This window comes from Lycorma delicatula, chromosome 13, assembly GCF_047948215.1.
Source record: "Lycorma delicatula isolate Av1 chromosome 13, ASM4794821v1, whole genome shotgun sequence".
Taxonomy (NCBI): domain Eukaryota; kingdom Metazoa; phylum Arthropoda; class Insecta; order Hemiptera; family Fulgoridae; genus Lycorma; species Lycorma delicatula.
In genome coordinates, this window is record NC_134467.1 from 13,888,979 (window position 1) to 13,904,346 (window position 15,368).

The following is a 15,368-nucleotide window of genomic DNA, read 5'->3' on the forward strand; positions in this document are numbered from 1 at the left end:
AGGTTTCTGAAACTGAAGATCTGAAAAAGCTTTTTCTCAATTTGAAGCCGGATAGGGTAGGAATGGTTGATATGAATGAGAATGCTCGTTATCTTCACATTACTTACTACTATATGATAAATGTAATTCTAGAATATTACAATAATAAAGATTTAACCCTTCTTTTTAACATTGCTTTATAAATGAAATAATTTCCAGCCTGCAAATCTTTAATTTATTACTAATTTACATTAAGATTGAAAGCAATATATTATTTCCATCACCAAAAGCGATGGTGTGAATCATTTCCAGTATCTGTGCAATAGATAGATCTACTCTAACTATATGCCATATGACTATAATCAATAGTAATTATTTCACATAATATGAGCTAAATAAATGAATCCTTATACTATATTAATATTAAAGAAATATAAATTACTTAGCTCATATAACTACAATTTTATTTTTTTAAATTTGACATTTGTTATGTAAAGCAATTAATTGTCTTAAACTTTCTATTTTTAAAAATTACAAATCACTTTTAGTAATACTACAATACATATTATTAGAATAAAAGAACTTAAGAAGCAGGCACGTGTAAACATTATACTCTCAAAACCTTTTACTAGTCTTAAAATAAAAAATATATTTTTACTGTTTAATATTAACAGAGGTCTCAACTTGAACAAGGTAATCTCTACTTTAAATGATGAAGGAAATATTTTAACTTGGAACAAGTACTATTTATTGCGATTAGATCCATAAGACCATGTGAAGGGAAGATTTTTTGATAAATGAATAAATTAAAAAATAAACAGAAAAAATTGAAAATGTTATAAAATATTTCATTAAAAATAAATCATCAAATGTAAATTTCCAAAATAACTTGAAAGTTTTAGAAACATCTCATGAGCATAAACAGCTGAAATAATTACAAATTTTACATTTATGAAATAAAAAATAAGTATGGCTTAGTTAACGAATAGATGGCCTGTTTAAAAATGATAATTAAATGTAAACTGATAACTCAAAAAATATCTTATTTAAATTTTATAGTGATGTTGATTTATTTAACTAGCTATTCAATTAATATGTACCATATCTAAAAACTATGCAAATAACTGCTTAAGTACTATTTAAGTGTAACTAAAAAATAATATGCAACTTAATCATATGTGTGTACACTCACCACTACACTTATTAATTACACATCCTGAAAATACATGTACGTAATAGATCTGAAATATAAAAAAAAAACATACACAGACATGTACATACAAGTTTTCTTTATGTAAATCCAACTTAAATTAAAATTTTATACATTATAATAAAGAAAAGATAACCATTATTACTTCTCAAATAAGAAGTTTTATCTATCGCTTAACAGTAATATCTTTTTACAAGTTCACATCAGGCCTTTTACATTATCTAACCTGATTCTACATTTTCAATTAAATTAGGCAGGGAAAGGTTACTATTCTGAGGCCAATTAATAATAGATTAAGTTATATACATGCAGCACATTAAAAAAAAATCTGCTTTAGAACTCAAAAAAATTAATAAGTCTAGCCGATTTAATTTAGAGACTAACATAGTACAAGCAAGCAGTTAAAAACGGTTTAGCCATTCTAACTGCTTGTTCCTTTGCACTAAAATCACACTCAGAAAGACCGGCAGACAGAGAGTTATGTACACACACCTTCCATGCAAGAATAAATATAAAACAGAAATTAACTTTAATGATATTCCTATTGAAGAGCACAGAGTTGTATCATGATTATAGTTTTTTTTATTACATTCTGAAAAAAAATTTATAAATTACAACTGTACTGGAGTTTATCAAAAACCCCAAGACTTCCAATTGTTATCAAACAAAACAGTTTTGTCTTGCTGATACAGGATTAACTAATGCGGATACAAGATATGTAATGTTTTTTTTTTTTTTGGCTATAACTGTTTTAATTTTTATTATTAACAGCCAGGAAAGTCATGTTATACTTTGCCAGTATTTTTAAAATTATAAACACATGAAATAATATTTACGTATAAACACAATTCAAAAGGTGATGAAAATTATATGCGCCTACATTTATTTATATGTTGAACAGAGATGCAGAAAATTCAGGTTTTTTCATTTTTCGTCAGTGTTGTTGCTGATCAGCTGTTACACAATATTATGGGCAGCATTCAAGTCCAAGTAATGGTAAAATTACTTTCATTTTGATTCCGAAAGAGTACTGTAATAATTTACTAATTCAATATCCTAACATAAGCCATATAAATGAAAGATAGTTATCTGTCATTAGTTATGAAAAACTGAATTAACTGCAATACTCTCTAGGAGAATATCATACCCAACAATATTCTTATTCACTTTATATCTGCGAAATGTACCTGCAACAACGGGACCAAAATACTATCACAGATTTCAGGAAGCAATTCATTTGAATTTTAGTTACAGATTGGAGTGTCAATGGGTAGATAAGCTATTCTACAGAGAAAAAAAATATAAATAGCGCCAGCACTTGCCTGAATGGATCGAGGGAATCCATGATAAAGCCTTAAACAGAGGAGTATTCAAAAATTAACAATTAATCATAAAATAAAAAATGCGATCAAGTCTTTTTAATTAAAACTAATTTAATTAAGTTAAAAATAAAAATAAAGAAATCATAAAGTTTATATTACTTTATTAAAAGAGAAGGTATGGCGATCATGTCGAAAATGAAGCAAATTTTTACATTTTTAGGATTTTTTGTGAATTTTTACATTTTAGGATCCAACTAGTTGATCTAAACCAAAAAAAATCTACTTATGCGCTTTTGACCTTACTTCTCAGGACTGATCAAATGGATCTTCAAATCAGGTCAAATATTTCTTCTATATATACTGATAATTTTTTTTTTTTTTTCATTAAGGGGGTTGCAATAAAAACAATTTTGATTTTTTTCAAAGGCATTTTAGAGAAAAATGTATTAAAGTAAATTTATTACCTACAATGCATATATGAGTAATCCAAAAGATCTTTTTTAAAAATCAACCCACACCTTTTGAAATTGAGATTTTGTGTAAATTAAAATTGAAAGTTTTTGTTCTTTTGCTCCAACTTCCTTCAGTTTTCAAAAAATCGTTAAAACTTATATACCATACACAGGATCATCAAGAAATGTCTATAATTTTTTTTATAAATTAGACCCTGGATCTAAAATGCAGAAAAGTCTTTTTGAAAAAATGTTTTTTCTTATTATAGGAGTTATTAAAAGGTGTTAGATTTAGAGAAAACTTTATTTAAGTAAATTTTGTTAAGCTTAACCTATATATGAATAATTTTAGAAAACCTTTCCTTAAATTTTATTCCCAACTCTAAAAGATATATAATGTTTTTTTTTTTTGGCTCTAACTATTTTAATTTTTATTATTAATAGCCAGGAAAGTCATGTTATACTTTGCCAGTATTTTTAAAATTATAAACACTAGTAATAATATTTACGTATAAACACAATTCAAAAGGTGATGAAAATTATATGAGCCTACATTTATGTATATGTTGAACAGAGATGCAGAAAATTCAGGTTTTTTCATTTTTCATTAATTATTATTTAAAAATCCATCAAACAAGAGTAATACTGTTTCTGTAAAAGAACATTTTTTAATTATATTTTAAATAAATGGATGGGAAATGTTTTTAAATGGTCCAGTAATTTACTAAAAATGGCAATGCAACTATTATTTCTTGTAAGCCCAAGTATTGTACTGTATTACATGAAAACATTTTGTTTCTGATTTGATAGAGGTAAATATTGTTATTATTTATGAATCTGTGACTATTCTTTTTAGCAGAGATGATTTCAAATTGCAGGCTATTATTCAAAATATTTTATGAAGTAGCTGTTGACTGATGGGGGTCAAATGGGACCCAAATTTTTTTTTGGCAATTATACTCTAAAATAAAAATAATTTTGATGATAAAATCAAATTAATTTTGATGATTTGGTTAAGGGAATCTACTGGGATGGAAATGTTTTACTAAAAATTTATGCATTTAACACTGCATAATTTTTAATGTAAAAACATCAGTTGATCAAGTAAATCAAAATTTTTTTAATGAGCATTTTGACCCTTTTCACAGTAGTACTCTAAATATTTAAATATCCTGTAAAGTGTTAACCTGGGATATGCAAACTTTTCCCGGCTTTTTTTAAAATATTTTTTGAGAGAAATTATTTTCAAAGAGAATGATTCAAACATCAAATATTTTAATTCTTGGTATTTAAGGGCACTAGAGTTTTTTAATTAAAGGGATTAGGGACTCTTGCAAGAGTCCCATGGAGGAGCAAGGGGACCCAAATATATTAGACCTATTATGATTTTTAATTTTTTCTGAAAATAGAACATTTCTTGAAGAACAATTCACATGCTATGATATTTTATTTTTCCCCATGAAATCAGACAGTTGAAGGTGTTACAATGTTTTCATCTTGGTTGAAAAACCAAGAATGAAAACAGAATGTCTGACCATAAAGAATCTAATCACAAAATTTAATGGATAGCAAGTGTAGTGGATCAGTGGTTTTCTCAAAATATATATTAATCATATTATTAATATATATTAGAAGGGGTACTACCAAAGGATGAAGTTTGAAGCATAGGGAGGTGATATGTACGATTGCTATCAATCTATGAACTTTGAAAGGATTATGCTTTAAAATACTGCAGAATTTTTCACACTGGTACAGTAATACTGGACAAAATCTGTGTCTTTCTATAGCAATAAGAGAAATCTTTATAATCTTATATACTGTCATATGAGAGTATGTTAACTGTCATATGACAGTATATGAGATTATTAAGTATAAATAGGCTTATCATATTTTTTTGGGTCCAACCCAGGACATATTTTTGAAATTACTTAAAAGTTTTAACAGTTTACTGAAACATTAAACTATTTTTATTCAGTTGTATTTTTCATTAGACATGACTTTTTTCAAAAATGGTTTGTTTATTTTAATTACATCATAAAATTCATAACAAGAAAATTCTAAATTAATTTTAACATTTAGCAGATGTTTAACAGTAGATACTGAAAGTCTACCCCTTTCTGCAGACCAAACATTCCCCGTAATTGAAAAAATTCTCTCAACTGGAGCAGATGTCCCAGGCAAAGACATCACAAACTCACTATTTTAGAAATGTTGTAACATGAAATATCAGTCTTTTGAAACACCTTAAAAATTGCTTTCCACTTCTTTTCAGTAGTATCTGGTACTTTTTCAGAACTTGAACCACAACCTACCCTTTGGTTTTGAATTACCTGGTTCAACAATGTAAGTTCATCAAATAGATCATCAATAGTTACAAAATCTTTTATAATTCCATTAACAACCTGTGCACTCTTCTAAATCAGACCAGGCAATTTCAGTTCGTAACTTTATCCACTGAAACTTATTAACTTTGTCAAAACTGGCTTTCCACAACTCTAGGCATTCGATTTCAGAATTATAAAAATTGTCTAAGGTTGAGAAGAATTTTTGTTTTTGTTCCTGAACATCATTTTCTTTTAGAGTGCATAGCAATTCTTTGGCAGAAGATGGTATAAATCTGTGGGTTTTTCTTTCCTGAAGTTGACAAATTAATTAAGAATATATGTGAAATGCTTCTGTTGCTGTGATAGAATTAGCTTTTAATTTCAGAAATATATTATTAAACGATTGTAGAGTACCATATAAAAATTTCAAAAGCAGTTCACTTTCTAGATTTCCAAAAAAATCAAATAATAATTTTGGGCATTTGTGACAAGATAAGTATGATTTTAGGCCATCAAAAATGGAAAGAATTCTTTCTATTGCAGGTATCAAACTAAGGAACCTCGTACTGCTATGAGATAGTACTTTTTGTAATCTGTTTCCAAAAATTCACAGAATTCTTTAAGTTATATGTGAAAATATAAGTTATAGTGCATATATGTGAAAATATTTATAAATTTTTATTACAATAACTTCTACGTCCAGGAGTGTTTGTATTGAATTGTGTACAATGTAGGCTGAATAACCAATTCCTAAAATAGGTCTATCTAAATCACTTTGAACTTTTCTGAACACATTTTCTTCACATTCCTTCTCCTCACACCACCAAAATTACTATTAGTGTTATCAGCAGTATAACAAATCAACCTTTCTCCAAGTTTGTATTTTTTCACACACTGCAAAAGATACAGAGTCTAAATTTGAGCAGTTTCACCTGACACTTCATCAAAATTTAAAAGTTTAACTTGATTCCCTCCTCCAGACTGAAATATCGTACAAAATTGGAACAAATTTTATTTCACTTCTGTTTGAGCTATCCATCATTACTGTTACATAATTAATGAATTTCCAAAGAACTCAACATATCAAATAAATGGTGAAACAATAATTGCCTCGGTTTTGGTTCTAGCAGATGAAAATTTTGAGTCATATAACTTTTTAACCGGTTTAGATGTGCAGTCTGATGTTTTGAAACCGAGTTTGTGTCTAGCAGTGTGGTATGAAATTATAGCTTCTTTAACAACACACTAGATCACTCTTATTGTTATTCCCATTTTTGGCTTTAAAAAAAATCTCATGTTTGCTGAAGCAGTACCATTAATAGCACTCCTATGGTTAGCTGTTTTCACATGGTCTTCAATGTCACCCTTTCCTTTATGTGCAACAGAAAATTCTCCAGTACATAGTGTGCAATAAACACGTTCATTGTTACTGTCATTACACAATTTCATGTAATTGTATGACTGGCAAAGTCAAACTGAACACAATGCTAAAATCTTGGAAAGAGATTTTGTTGATATCACCAAGTGCAATGAGAAATTAGATTTCACAGAGAAAAAAATAATTCCTCATCTCATCTCGCTGAACTGGGAGGGCTATTCAGAAATTAACTTCTGGTCCTTGGTATTGAGTGAAGGAATGGGGATAGTGATTCTATCTTTGTACAGTTGAATAACCCAATTCAGTGAGGTTTTATAGTAGTGTTACTGGAAATATCGCTCTCTTGTTTGTTCTTGTAAAACTATCATTCAAAATGGCTGCTGTTTAGAAAATCTCATTGATTGTGAAGTGTGTGTGGACCTCATCCATTTCCTTCATGCAAAAAACTTGTCAGATGTTGAAATTCATCGTGAATTTTCTGCAGTATATGGAAGAATATCATGAGTGACAGTGAAGTAAGACAGTGGTGCTATATGTTTTGAAAAGGTTGAAGAAACATTCAAGACAATGAAAGAAGTGATTAACTCTGCACTTCTTGTAAGCACCTGCAATTATTATTGTCAATGTGAAAATTTGAGAAAATCATCAATAACAGAGTTACCTGAATTTTTTCCTTGCATATTGCAAAAGTGCTGTAAAATTGTAACTGATATGTTAGGCTTTACAAATTTTGTGCTTTGCTAGGTGCTTAAGCTTCTTTCTGACTAACGCACAAAAAAGAGAATGAGGTCACCCACTAATCTTCCTTCACCGTTGCTGTAACGAGAAGGATGAAATCCTTGACCTCATTGTAACAGGTGATGTGACATTGGTTAAATTTGTTAACATGGAAACAAAAGCTTAATCAATACAGTGGGGGCACCAGTTCTCTAAAACCCGTAAAGACACGTCAAACACTTTTTTCTTAAAAATTGATGGCATCAGTTTTTTGGAATCGTGAAGGTGTGATATTGGTTGATTTTATGTAAAGAGTTATGACAATGCTGAAACTTATCGTGAGTTGTTACAGAAATTGAGAAGGACTGTACAGCATGCTGAGTTCAGGCATTGTTTTTCTTCACAACAACGCTTGTCCACATACTGCAGTGCACACTCAACGCCAAATTGACAATTTCAAGTGGGATTTGTTTAACCATTCTCTGTACAGCCCCGATTTGGCTCCCAGTGATTATCACCTTTTCCCAAAAATAAAGAAATCAGCAACACAGTATTTTGAAAATGATGATTTGAAAAACAGTGTTACTACCTGCTTAATTCACAGACAGCAAAGTTTTATGATGAGGATATTTTACAACTTGTTTACAGATATGAAAGTGCCTTAATTCAGATGGCAGTTATGTAGAAAAGTAGTTGTAAGATGTACATGAGAAATCGTTTTTCATTTATCAGTTTGTGTTTTTTTATTAACGAATCAGAAGTTACTTTCTGAATAGCCTCCACAGTTAGTCATTGCCTGTAGATAGAATGTATGTAACAAATACTGGTAAAAAAGCAGTGTAATGAGTACGCAACCACATATTGTACATAATAAGCTATGATGAATTGACTATACTTTATTGCCATGAAAATTGTCAGTGTGTGATAGTTGCCTTAACATGTTATTTGTTGTTTGAATTGTGGTTAATGCAGTTAGTGCATGATTTTTTCATATTATTATAACAATCTGGACAGTAGATTTAACTGAAATAGATTTATTTATTGTTAAGGTGTTTTTATTTTCTAACATAACCTCATTTACTTTAACAATTTTTTGAATAAAAGGAGCTTATCCATTCCCATTTTTTTTTTTTTTTTTTTACCATTATAATGTCTTCCCTTTTTTAAATAATTTAACATTCTTCTTTACCAAAAATTTAAATACTTGTTTCAATAAATTCTGAATATAGCATTCTTTTGATTTTGATGCTCAGGTTGTAAAAACCTTTTCGCTGTATACTCTTTGAAAAAGAAAATATGTATCATGATTTCATTTGACGATCCTATTCTTTCTAATTACTGCTCATCATATCCATGGTCATTTTTAATATTGATCCTGCTCATCAACATACCTTATTAATAAATTTAATTTTGCAAGCTGTCTGCCTATTTTTTCTTCTCTTCATTGCTCATCTCTAATGTATGGAGAATTATAGGGTTGTAGTATCACTTTTTTATAAATACCTTCTATGAATTGATTCTTTGTAATTGTTGCCAGATTCCTCTGATGGCACACGGTACCTTATAACAACCTTGTAGCTCAGAAAAGGGGTGTTTGGGATTTTGTAATGGTGTTCCTGAAAAGTGCAATTTGTGCATTTGATGTGGTAACCCTGAAAACGGCTGCTGAGTTCAGTTGCCGGTCTCTGGTGATGTTGGTTGGTTCAGCTGGTGGGGAGTTGCAGCTCATTTATTGGAATCAGACTGAGCTTCTCCTCAGTGACAGTTTGTTCTCCAATACTGTGTGGCTCCCAGTGCTCACAGTGTTGGGTCAGCATCTGTTGTTGTCACCACTATGTATCCTGGCTGTAGTAGGCTTTGTTGTGCTAGGCCAGTGGGAATGTGTTCGTCTGCTGGGTGATCCCATGATGGGCCGGCTCCTGCTGGTAAACCTGTTAGTCAGGCTGCCAGCAAGAGTGCTTGAAGCCTGGCAGGGTGGGGCAGAAATGTGCCGTCTGCTCCTAGTGACTTGGTGGGCCGACCAGGCCTGTTGCTGAGGTGGGGATGTTGGCCTCCCATCAGCAGATCTCCTGCCCCACATTGGGCTGGTCAGGAAACATTTTCCATCTTTTTCTTCTCCCCCTGGTGGGAATTCAAGAGTAAATGCTTTCACCTTCCTGCATTGCTGTTTACATAGCTGCCAGTGCTTGGTGGGGAAGGCCAGATTGGTGGATGCGGGGGTAGCCATGTGTTTTTGACATTGACATTGAACTGGCTACTGCTGCACTTGCCAACATGAAGCAAAGTATGCGGCAACATAATAAGACTTATGCCTGCAAGGCCCTCATATATATCTTTCAATTTTTTCCACTTTCTTCAACTACAGCAAAATACTGTTAAAAAGTTTTACAATTTGTGGTTGTTTTGTTAAAAATCATCATTCACTTTTGGATCATTCAATTCTTTGTTGTTATTACCATGCTTTATAACCTTGCATCATCTTTTTACATGTATAGCATCTGAATTGACTGTATAAAAGAAGAAAAGCTAGTTTTTCAATAGCATTTTTACTGAAATATGTTTTTTAAATAATTATTAATCAGTTATATATATATATTTTTTTTTTCTTTTACAGGTATGGCCATTAATTAAATTCCAGTTTCACCAACCAGTTACTCAGTTGGAATATTTTACTTCGGTTAATTTTAAATATATTCTTAACATAATTTTTAAAGTCTAAATACATGGAAGTTAATTTCAGTTGACTAAATTTGAAATTCATTTTATTTATTTTACAACCTTGTTTGTGTAAATTTAATGAACCAACTTAAATAAACAAATAAACCTTTTTCTAATACGTTTTATTATTTATGCAGCTTTTTATACCTAAGTTCAAATGTTTTCAAACTTCTAAAGATTGTTTTTATACTGTTAAAATTATTAATGATTTGAATTCTTAACAGGATTATGAAAATAATTTTGATTTTATAAAAAAATTATTTATCAGTTTAGATCATCATCAGTTCAATCGGTTCTGTTCTCATGTGATATCTTATGTGTGAGAAATTATTTTATCCCTTGTACATGCTATAAGTAACACATGGGCACTTGTATTCATTAAGCCCTAATCAACAACAAATAAAAACAATTTTATTATTCATTGCTTGCTTATTTTATTTATAAAAAACTTTTCATTAGCCATAATTAGTGGCCATTAATTTAGTGTTGTGTAAATTTGTAATTCTTTAGGTTGTAAAATAATCATCTGATAACCACTGACTGGTAAGATACTAGACTAAAGGAATGATATCCAAAGATACTAACAAGCGTAAAATTAGACTTGCTTCAGATTTATATTCAGATGAAGTAAAATACAAGGTGTAAACAAAAAATATCCAATCTTGGCTCATAAAAACAAAAATAGTTAACATAGTTCAGTGACTTTTTTCCCTTCAAATTAGACTCCTTTTGATGTAACAGTTTTATCCCAGCAATGTTTTTATTGTTGGAAGCTTTTTCCAAAGTCATTTTAAGTGAACCAATAACTCATTTTGCTGCATTTCTTTTGATCTCTTCTCTGTCTTCAAGACTTCTTTCCTCTAAGCAGAATTTTAAACATAGGAAGGTGCATAGCCAAAAATCACAGGGAGCCATGTCTGGTGATTAAGGAGTCTGCTGAAGTAGTTTGATCTTGTGTTTTGGCAAGAATCTCTGGGTAAGTTGTGATGCAAGGGCTGGAATATTGTCGTGATGAATTTTCCCAAAGCTGTAGTTTCTTGCATCGAACAGCAATTCTTAGCCTATGAAGAACAGTTATGTAATAGTAATAGTACTCTTCATTGACAGTTTGTTCTAGAGGAGCACACTTGTGATGAGCTGTGCCTTGATGTAAAAAAAATTTTAACATGACCATGAACTGAAAAAAAAGCAGAGCTCCTACCTTCCAAACTACTGGAAAGGCATCTATTGCAGGGAAACGTCAAAACATCTGTTTATCGCAATTGTGAAAAACATTTACTACATTCGTTTCTTCAAAGTTTAATATGACCTTTGCCACAGACATTGATGGAATTATGAAATCTGAAATGTGAACATAAACCAAAACAATGGCGATTGTTTATAGATGCTTCCAAGGCCAGTTTGAAAGTAATTCTACTTCATATAGGAAATTTTCTTCCAATTGTACATATTTTCCATGCTATAAATATGATGGAGTCATGCGAGACAATTTTATATAGATACTATTTTAAGTTTAACAATATTGGGACTACAAATGTAAGATATGTTTCACTATATTAAAATTGATGAAGAGTAAAAGAAATTTAAATTTCATAAAATAAATATTAGAAATGGGTGCAGATGTTAATATAACATATGACCATGTAGGAAATTCAATATTACTTACTGCTAGCAGTAAGTAATTTTTTTAGCGGTGATGATATCGACGTTATTTAATTGTTGATTGATTCTGGTGCAGATACCAATGCTGAAAATTGTTCTTGGGAAAAATGTTTAATGAAATTACCATTTAATGCAGATCAAGATTTGTGTTAAAAACTAAATGAAGGAAGACTGGATGATATTGATGAAAGCATCTCTGCTTTCATCAATAAAAAAATTATCATTCACTTTGATGAACGAATTAAACAATGATTGCTGGTATTTCTACTATTAAAGAATGTGTAGATAGTAATGTTGTTTGTGTTGAAGGTGATGCTACTAATTTTTTTAATGAATCTTTGTTAGAATATCTAATGAAGTTATCAGCGGCACTGGTGCGTGAATGATAGAATGATGCAGAATTATCATGATTAGTTTAATTCAAGCATTAAAAAGGTTTTTTCCAGTAAATATTTTTAATCAAATTTACTTGCTTCTAGTTCATTCGAAATTAAATTATGGATTGCATAGCTGGGGCTTAGTCTACATCACTTATTTTTATCTGATTATAATTTTGAAAGAAGTTATTGTACAGATAATGTGTGGTGTGATAGAACATTATTTACTTTTTTTTTTTTTTAGAAAATATCTTTGTTTTCCATTAGATTTCTTTCTTTATAAGGTGCTTCTAATCTTTTACAAAAGAAGTGGTAATGTCCGAGTGGTGATAGCTAAGGGTGAAAGCTATTATATAACTAACAGATTTTTACAGAAAATATTACTGTTCCTAGGCCTTACTGTATACTGTATAAAATAATTTTCTTTTTCTAACACCTAAGTTCTTTAGTTTACTGCCTGGTAATGTAAGAAGCACCTGTAATCTGAATCAATTTAAATTTAACTTAAAGGAATAGAATTTCTGCTTAGCAATCGATGAGGTGGAAGTGTTGTATTCAGTGGTAATTTAGTCATGAAAGTTACCAATTTTAAATCTAAATGGGATCTTAATATACTTATATTCATACCTGGTTGGCAACAATATTGTGTTGTGTGTTTAAGTGTGTATGTGAGAGAAAAAAGATAACTGAAGAAAACTGGGTGTGTGTAGGAAGTTATTATTTTATTTTACTGTTAAGGTAATATATTTTCATATGCAATTACAGTAATATCTTTATCGGAATATTAATTTATTTACATATTAATGTGATTAAATATCAGTGCGACCTAAATTAATTACCTAAGTGCTTTATATTTTATATAATGCATTATATTGTATTACTTGTCTTTTGTGTATACGTATTGTATTCATGTTGCAGTTGAGAATAAATAAATTAAATTTGTTATTAGTAATGTCTTGTATTTGAAAAATGCTTCAGTGCTGGCAAATATTTTTTTTTTCGCTAGCGTATATGGAACAAACCATACAAGATATTGGGTATAATATGTAAATGGAAAAACCTTAATTAGCACAAGATAGAACTGTCTGGAGGAGGAAGACTACTGCAAACAAATCCTAGGATTAATTACTATAAGAAGACATTTTATATTTGTACTACTATCTTACAGCAATTCTATTATTATAGATTGTATTATTATTAATTTTTTTTTTGTTTTCATGGAATATCCTGTTAATTTGATATAAAAAATAAATAATTCTGAACAAAGACTTAAGAAAAGTGACAGATTCTGAATAAACTTTTAGATAAGCGGGATAAAGGACCATCCAAAAAGCTGAAAGTTTTTTTTTGTTAGTTATATAAACTGCTCTAGCAATTAAAAAAGTCAATTGTTGCGATAAATAATAAAATTACAAGAGCATCCAATGAGATAGAACTTTATATTATTTAACTTTGGTAATCTGAAGGAGAAACTGGTTTATTAAATTTGGTTTCAGCCATTGGCATAATACCTTACTTCTTTGTTTATAACCAGTTTCTAGGCTGCTACTATTTTCTGTACATAGATATCGCCCACATGTAGGTACTTCTACTGTGAAATATGAGCTTCACCGGTTTCAAAGAAATGGGTAGTCACTCAGACCTCAGTAGACCAAAAGAACTCTACTGAAATCAAATATAGACCTAAGTATTAAAAGGAGATTCTTTAAATTATTTGTATGTAGTGTAGCAGTTCATGATAGTGAAAGGTAAATAGATAAAAAGAGGAAAAAAATAGATTGAAATGTGCAATTACAGGAAAACATTTATAATAAGGTAAGTCTAATACTAGATAAATCCAAACTGAAAAGGTGTTAAGATGAATGAATGAATATAAAGGTGTTGAGATGATCAAATTTGTGACAGTTTTGAAAAACTATGTTAGCTAGGGTCACATATTAAATAATCTACGTTTAGTTAATTTTATGATTAAACTTTGTAACATGTAGAAGGTAAAAAACTGGATAAATAAAACATAATTTAGGATGTAGTTGTGATAAATATGTTGAGGTTAAGAGTTAACACAAAACAAAGTGAAATGGGGTCAGGTGTGTTTTTAATAGCCCTTGGTCCGTGGCGGTTGAGGCACAAGGGTGCATGGAATTAGTGAATATCTTGTAGTTTCCATTAACAACTATTTGCATGTCAGACAACTGGACACGGAACAGGGGACTATGCAGTTCGAGATAGATAGCAACCAAATGTGTTTCTGTATACTACTCAAATATATCTGTCTGTGTATGTAATATGAGAGAGAGATATTTTATGCTTAAGGGGAACAGGCATGACAATTTTGGTTGTAAAAATCAATTTTCAATTATATGAATTGTTTTTGGATTCTCAGTTTAATTTATATGAATTGAATTAACTCATATTATGCCCAAAAATATATTCAAAATATAAAAAAACTCATATTTTTTTATCTGTCACAGCTGCTACTTAGAACATAATACTGAGACTTTACTATTTATTTAAACTGTGCTCTAGTTATTGAAAAACTTGGTGTAGTGTAATAAAGCAAAAATATAGGGTAGCCGGCCTCCGTGGTGCGAGTGGTAGCGCCTCAGCCTTTCATCTGGAAGTCCTGGATTCGAATTCCGGTCAGGCATGGCATTTTCACACATGCTACAAATCATTCATCTCATCCTCTGAAGCAATACCTAACGGTGGTCCTGGAGATTAAAGAAAAAAAGTATATGTAGGGTAGGGTGCAAATTGTGCTTGTAAAAAAACCATTACCACTTGCTACAACCAAAGTTGTTAAGCCTGTGTTAAAGATTTGGCAGATAATTTGTTGTTCCTGAAGAGGATAATCCAAATGACCAGTCATATGGTGAAGGGATACACTAAAACAAGATAAGCAGCCGCTTTTAATTCACGTTTTCCATAAATTAGATTTTTTTAACTTTCTGTACCCTTTTCATGAGAATCATTCAACTTGGAAAATGAAATTTTCTGAGGAACTATGTAGTGTATTAGTACAGCTAGTTATACTTTTTTTGACATGTAATCTTTTTCAGTCTTAGTATAATGATGCTAACAATTCCAAAAAACTGATAAATAGTTTTAGAAAATTTAAATTTAGTAATATGAAAAAGTATAAGCTGATGTGATAAAGTTGTATTTAAATGTGGGAAAAATTTCAAAGCTGTAGTTTCTACTAGATGCGATAGGGGAATTTGAAATTGAT

The 15,368-nt window shown here is 30.2% G+C and overlaps 2 long non-coding RNA genes across 2 annotated transcripts in view; both read left to right on the forward strand.

The window, feature by feature from the left end:
* The window catches only part of LOC142333580 (uncharacterized), a 28,692-nt gene that overhangs the window by 9,226 nt on the left and 4,098 nt on the right, over nucleotides 1-15,368 (forward strand). The gene's annotated exons all lie outside the window — the stretch shown is intronic.
* On the forward strand, nucleotides 516-10,210 carry LOC142333579 (uncharacterized). Its single transcript, XR_012758638.1, has 2 exons — nucleotides 516-2,848; nucleotides 9,997-10,210. It is a non-coding gene; the product is annotated as an uncharacterized LOC142333579 (long non-coding RNA).